We start from the raw sequence: 7,120 nt of genomic DNA, 5'->3' as shown, positions 1-7,120 counted from the left end.
AGTTCCCTTAACATTTGATATAAAGAAAACGGCAAGAATCGGGTTTTCATTTGTTCACTCACTGAAAGTGGATACAGACACATTTTCTAGGTGCCTAGAGAACAAAGACCCAAGACCTGGCCTTTAATGAGGCCAACATCTACATTCTTCTCTGCTGGAGGATTTCTCCTGTACCTCCTCAACGGTTGCTTAATTTCTGGCGTGGTGTCCTTCCAGTTACGAGTCACTCTAAAATCTCTGCATCTCTGTGCTTAGGGTCTGGATTCATATTTAAATTAAGTCTAAAACCACTGTGGTTCTGAACGTAACCTTAAAAACTGCCTGAAGTGTAGGAACCCCAGTACCATCTATACGAGATGGCAGATGACCTGTAACGGTACCGAAGGATTGGAAGAATCGGACCTTCCCGTATCTTTCGAAGGCCTCGACACGACACCAGTGAGCCGCTCCCCTGCTGACGGTCTCAGCAGTCACATCGCACAAACACGCAGGCTGGGTGGGAAGTGTAGGCAGAATGGGTCATGGGGCCACTGTGGACAGTCTGACTGCACCCAAGGATGGCTGAGAGGAGCAATGACCAGTGCAAACACCTCCCCACACTGCCTCCAGTGCAATTTCAAGTCATCTTATAACAGAAAGCAAAGATATGTCCTCTCTTGATTACCTAAACTCTTCTGTCCCAATACCCCCTCCAACCCCTGCCTGGAGCTCCAGCTATCATCTAATCAGCCGTCAAATACATCTGACCTATTGTAGGTGACCTGCAACAGGTCCGTTACTAAATAGAGGAGCTTGAGACGGCACAAGACTGGTCAAAGGATGAGTGGAAATATCCACTGGAGCTGGGAGGCAAGCCAAGAGGCCGGGCACGCTAACAAGCAGTTCTGCAGCTGCTGCCACTCACTGAAAATATACGACAAAGAGCATAGGCTAATGTTTATAGCATACTTTGCAGATAGGAGATTGAGATTATTAGGTTATCAGACTACACTGATAACTTCAAAAGGAAGAAAATCAAGAAACTCATTAAGTAGACTGAGAGAAAATACAACCACCTCAGCAGGGTGGAGACAGCTACCTGCAAACTTGCCCCATTCAAAGCAAAATCACATTTTCTTGCTTTAGTTTAAAGAAATGGCATTGCTGTCACTGAGCAAGACAAATGGAAGATCAGTTTAATCAAACGGCGGAGTGGCGCAGGCTGGAAGGGACCTCGGGAGGTCCCCAGTCGAGCCTCCTGCTCAAAGCTGGGTCAGCACAGAGTTCAGATCAGGTTGCTCAGGGCTTTGTCCTCTTGGGTCTTGAAAACCTCCAAGGATGGAGACTGCACAAGCTCTCCAGGCAACCCGCTCCGCCGCCTGACTGACCTCATAGCGCAAAGCCAGAACCTCCCCGGTTTTCAGATTTATTCAGATCTTGCTGAAAGCGCACATGCTCCCCAGCTCAGAGTCAACCTTTGAACAGGCTGAGAAGCAGAGGCTACCAGATTCCTCCTCTTTTCAAGCCTCCTCACGACAACAAAGTTACCTGGTTAGTAGGCACGGCTCCCGTGCAGTCCGCCATTCGCAAAGCAGCGTGTTCGGTAACAGATAAGCCGTACTTACCACCTCCCGTGCATCAGCCGAGTGCCTTCACCGTGCTCCAGCGCGGAGCTTTTATGTGCCCGGTGGCAGGGGACACCAATGAGCGTCGGTACGCGCTGTGCGGAGGGACGCTGATTGGGTCCTGCCCCACGCCTAATTATGCCCAACACCTGGTTGCTCTCCCAGCGTAAGTGCTTGGGGTATAAAAAAAGATAAGCGATTTATTGTTCTTTTTAATCCGTACTTATCTTCAGGCGTGCTCTCAACCTGTCTCCCGGCAGTTTTGTGGTGGTTTCAGAATTCTGTTTCTGTTCTGATTTCATGGCTCGTGCTTAAAAACTCGGCTCGCCTGTGGCAGCATGTGCCTTGCTGAATCAGGCACAGGCAATGACAGAAATCATGTATTAGGCTAGGTGCTGTCTGATATGGGCTCTCTGTGTCCTCTGGGACCCTGGGCTCAGTCTCTGCACCACCTCCAGCCCTAAAACTCTATCGTCGTGCTAGCTCCCACTCCTCATGCGACTGTTGTACTATTAAATCAGCCAAGAGCAGCGAGCAGCTTCTGCTCCACAGCAGTTCCCAAACATTGGCTGGGTGATTAGGAAATTATCTGGGTGCAGATTTACTGGAAGAGGAAGAGCCCATGGGAATTTCGGTCCCTCCTTTCCTCGCTCATTCCCAAAGCCGGGGCAGTGCACACAACTGCCTGGCCTGGGCTGCGGCCACGCTCCCCTGGAACACAGCTGTGAAGGAAACTTCACCGATATTCAGATGATCAGGCAAGAATAAGGCTTACAGGAATGCTTATTTTGGAATTAAACCTTTCCAAGATGAGACTGTTGTAGGTATTAGCACAGGAGCGACATTACCTTTGGTCTTTTTGCAATAAATGAACTCTCTGGAAAACATTGCCAGAGGTAATCCGTTGTAGAAAAATCTTGTGGGCTATCTGATGTGACGCAGAGCATGCAGGTCTCTTGTAAAGAGGCTGAAAATAACCCTAACCCTGGCAAGAATTGTGTTTTCTGGGCATTGCAGTTACAGAATAACCCAGCCACCCCTTCCTGGCTGCCTCCTGAAGGAGCGCCTGCTCGAAGTGAAGACACAGTAAAAAATAAGATTCTTCCCTTCAGCAACCAAACTGCAAGAAATGGAGATCTTTTCAGCCTAAAACGAAACAGAGATATGGATGGGCATCTGGAGGGACAGAAGAATGTTTTGAAACAAAATACTTTGTTTAATGATTTTTTTGTTTTTAATGAAATATTTTCTTCAGAAAATATTTAAATGGCAAGTCTGGGGGCTTTGGAAAAATTTCCCCATGCCCTTTTCCTGGGCAAGTTAAAAGCTGTTAGCTAAATTTGATCAAAATGCTCAAGGAATTTGCCCACCATCCCCATCCCCAGAGCTGCTGCGCGGTCTGACTCTGGCACCAGCAGCCACAGGGGCAGGCACGCAGCCGGTTTTGGCCCCAGCAGGTGAGGATGGCAGGCATTTTGACATGGGTTTTCCTGTGTACCTGGGTTAAGAGCAGAGGAGAAGCTGGTCTACAGGGGGCTGGCTGGGCTCTGCACTGGCACCCTTGTCGTGCTCCCGCTCCCCACAGACACGCCAGGCACTTCACAGCCCGTGCACGTAATAAAAACGTGGCCCGTGGATACCTAATCATAGAATCATAGGTTGGAAAAGACCTCGAAGATCACCAAGTCCAACTGTCACCCTAACACCACCATGCCTGCTAAGTCATGTCCTGAAGTGCCATATCTACACGTTTTTTGAACACTTCCAGGGATGGTGACTCCACCACCTCCCTAGGCAGCCTGTTCCAATGCCTGACTGCTCTTCAGTATAGAAATGTTTCCTAATATCTAATCTAAACCTCCCCTGATGCAACTTGAGGCCATTGCCTCTAATCCTATCGCTAGTCCCCTGGGAGAAGAGACCAACACCTGCCTCCCTACAACCTCCTCTCAGGCAGTTGTAGAGAACAATAAGGTCACCCCTCAGCCTCCTCTTCTCCAGACTAAACAGCCCCAGCTCCCTCAGCTGCTCCTCATAAGACTTGTTCTCCAGACCCCTCACCAGCCTCGTTGCCCTTCTCTGGACACACTCCAGCACCTCAGTGTCCTTCTTGTAGTGAGGGGCCCAAAACCGAACCCAGTATAATTTTCCCTTGCCATCCTACGGCGCTTGTGTTTAAGCGTTACCAAGCTGACAAAACCCATGAGAGTGCATCGCACAGCTGGTCACTGCCCAGCAGGCTCGCACCGCCCTGCCCCTTATCTGAACAGTTACCTTGCAGCTTTCACCGTGCCGGATCCTGCTGACTAAACGGCACCGTCCTCGGGCCAGGGAGCCACAGCCAGAGAGGACTGGCCGGCCAGCTGTAAACAGAGGGAGGCACAGGGAGTGATGGAGGTGGCCGAAAGCACTGGGACAGCTCCTGGCTCTCCCAAGAAGGTGCGATGGGAGAGTTCATGCCTGAGCACAGCGAGAGGGCCTCTGCTTTTGAACCATCATCAAAAAGACTCTTTGCAGAGGTAATTTCATAGTACTCAGCTTGGCGGGGTTGGAAGGGACGCAGCACTCAGGCTTTACTTGTGGGTGCTTGGAAGGAGAGATCCTTCGTGACCACAGACTAACGCCACCGGTGATATTTTTCTCCTACAGGAGACAATCTAGTTTCAAAATGTTCCTGATTCTGCTGTACCAAGAGGAAAGAAATCCATGTTTTTCCCTCCCATGTAATTTAATGATCAAAATGGCTTCGTCAAAGCAGTTGAAGCTCCATGGTAGGACTTGATACGGTATCAGAAGAAGAAGGGTTAGCAATGTTCTGGGAAGGCTCAGCAGATAACTCAGGGTAGAACAGGCTTTCCTTGGCTCTTGGCTTATCTTTAGCTGTCAGAGAAAGACAGTTTGCCATGAGGACATAGGGTCAAAACTCCTACTGGGCAAGCTGAATGGGACTCTGAGTTGGAATACAGACCATAATACCCACTATCTGAATTACATGGATAAACTTGGAAAAAAAGGAGGATGTTACTTGCTGTTAAACGTTCTTCACCTATTCAACACACTTGGTGTAAATGCCTTATTTTAGTGCAGAACCATTCCAGCTGAAACATGACAAGTGCCATCTGTCCAAAATATGGATTTTACGAAGCCCTCCTCCCCATAATTTAAGTCTTACCAAAATCAGATAAAGAATTTACTTGCCTGCAGCTAGACCCCACTGACACTTCTAGGCAGCGCCGCGTTTCGTGACAGGCCTCACCTCGGCAGGGTTCCGTACAATGGAGCGAGGTACTTGGTATAAGGTGAACTGGCCCAAGCCTGTCACAGTCCAAAGCAGAAATGGGTTAGAAAAGTCACATCCTTGTTACTGCGTTGAAGAAGCCATTCGCACCTGCCTGTTTCAGGAGAGGTCAGTGTTTGCTTGTACAGCCCACGCAGGTTTTCAAAGCACCCGATGTGCCTCCACCACTGGTTCTTCTGCTGCCGGTGGCTGTAGGGAGAGCCATGCTCCAGAGACCGGCGGGGGAAGAGCAGACCTGCTAGCTGTGCTTAGGAGGACGCTGGAAGGAACCCAAGGCACGAGCAGCTCCAAACACGCCGGGTCTCCCACCCTTCGCAGGTCAGAGCTGCTATGCTTGCTCCATGGGGCTGATCAGCACATTCCCGTGTCCTGATGGGCCCGAGGGGCAGCGGTCTCACTGCGAATCAGCACATCGCCTTCACTCCGGTTTCCTCAGGGTCTTGAAGTATCTGTTACGTCCCACACTGTGCAGGGGACATCGGGGCGGTCGGCGTGCGCAGGCCACTTGCCCTGTTTGCTGGGGCACACAAATCCAGCCAGCTACCACCAGGAGAGCCGGCGACTTTTCAAAGCCTGAGAGCCTGCCGGTCTGAAGGAAGAAGGTGCGTCTGTTTGAAGAGGCCGTGGCATGTTTTTGCTGCCAAAAGTGTAGTGCAACCCGCAGAGTAAAAGGCGTTTGGCTTTTCCCCTAAACAGGCACAGATTTTGTCTTAAGACTAAGGCAGGGTGCATGGGTGGTAGCTGGCCAGTTGGCTTCTCTTCTCACCGCCACACCACGAGCTGGTCCTGTGGGCTCTCCCTCACCCACCGCCCTCCAGCACCACAGCCGCTGGGTGAACTCTCAGCGCTCAGCACCAAAGAAAGCAGTGGCTGAGCACAGCCATGACAGGTAGATCTCCTCCATTGCTTCCCCTGACATTGAGGAAGGTACGGGGACGGTCCTGCTTTGCCGGAGCTGCTGTTCACAGAGTCACAGAATGGTTGGGGTTGGAAGGGACCTCTGTGGGTCATCTAGTCCAACCTCCCTGCTGAAGCAGGGTCACCTACAGCAGGCTGCACAGGACCTTGTCCAGGCAAGTCTTGAATATCTCCAGAGAAGGAGACTCCACATCCTCCCTGGGCAGCCTGTTCCAGTGCTCCGTCACCCTCAGAGGGAAGAAGTTCTTCCTCATGTTCAGATAGAACTTCCTGTACTTCAGTTTGTGCCCATTGCCCCTTGTCCTGTCGCTGGGCACCACTGAAAAGAGTCTGGCCCCAATGGAGTGATGGGACACCCAGCTGAGCAACCCTCACCTGCAGTCCTCCCTCCCATCCCCCTCCCAGCCATCCCTATCATACATTGCCCTCTCCATCAGGGACACCTAGAAAAACAAACCAGAAAACTGATTTCGCTGACGAGGTAACATGGTGTGTGGGGGAAGCAGCAATTCAGCTGGATGTGCTCTGCAACACGGCTCTTCCTGCAGAGCTGGGGCAGCTTTGAGGCCACGCCAGGGCCCTGGCAGGTGAGACAGCAGCATGGGCGGCTGGGTGCAGGGCTGGGCACGGGCACAGCTGCAGCACAGCTTCATCCGGGACCAAGGAGAGGGCCCGGGCTCCATGGGACCACCATGACCACGGAGCATCCCCGCTGTTTGTGTCCAGCCCCGCAGCAAGCGGGGCCAGGAGCCTGGTGCGGGCCGGGCTCCCTGTGCCCTGGCAGGGGCTGTGCCTGCGCCCAGCCTCTTCCCTCTCCGTGCTGCGCTCCCAGTGAGCCCGTGTAGATAAAGAACGCCCTCGGGAATATTTCATGAGCAAAGCTGGAACACATCTGCCTTTACCTTGCAGTGGCACTTTCATCAGCAACACAACTGTGGGTTGGCGGGGTGGTTTGGTTTTTTTTTTTTTCTCTCACGAATGGAATTTATTGCTTTTGTAAGGTAGCTTTCCGGACTGAAGTCCTCCCTTTATCTCCAGAGGCAGTACAGCTTGTACCCAGTAATTTTCCCTGCGCCGGTGAAACGTGAGGAGGGGCACATCGGCAGCCGGGTCAGTTCCGTCCTCGGGGTGCCATGAGGCAGCGGGGAACAGTCTCACTTCTGCCTGCAAACATGGGGTGGGTGCAGCCTCCTGCACCCCGCGCTCAAACCCGGGGGGGCTGCTGCTAACGGACTGCCCTTGGGGCTCACTGAGGAGCCCCGAATATTTCTCTCAACAGCTGCACTGGCAGAAACCGCCC

The sequence above is a fragment of the Opisthocomus hoazin genome, chromosome 1 (genome assembly GCF_030867145.1).
Source record: "Opisthocomus hoazin isolate bOpiHoa1 chromosome 1, bOpiHoa1.hap1, whole genome shotgun sequence".
NCBI classification, from domain to species: Eukaryota; Metazoa; Chordata; class Aves; order Opisthocomiformes; family Opisthocomidae; genus Opisthocomus; species Opisthocomus hoazin.
The sequence above is the reverse complement of the archived record's forward strand: the minus strand, read 5'-3'. Positions refer to the sequence as shown.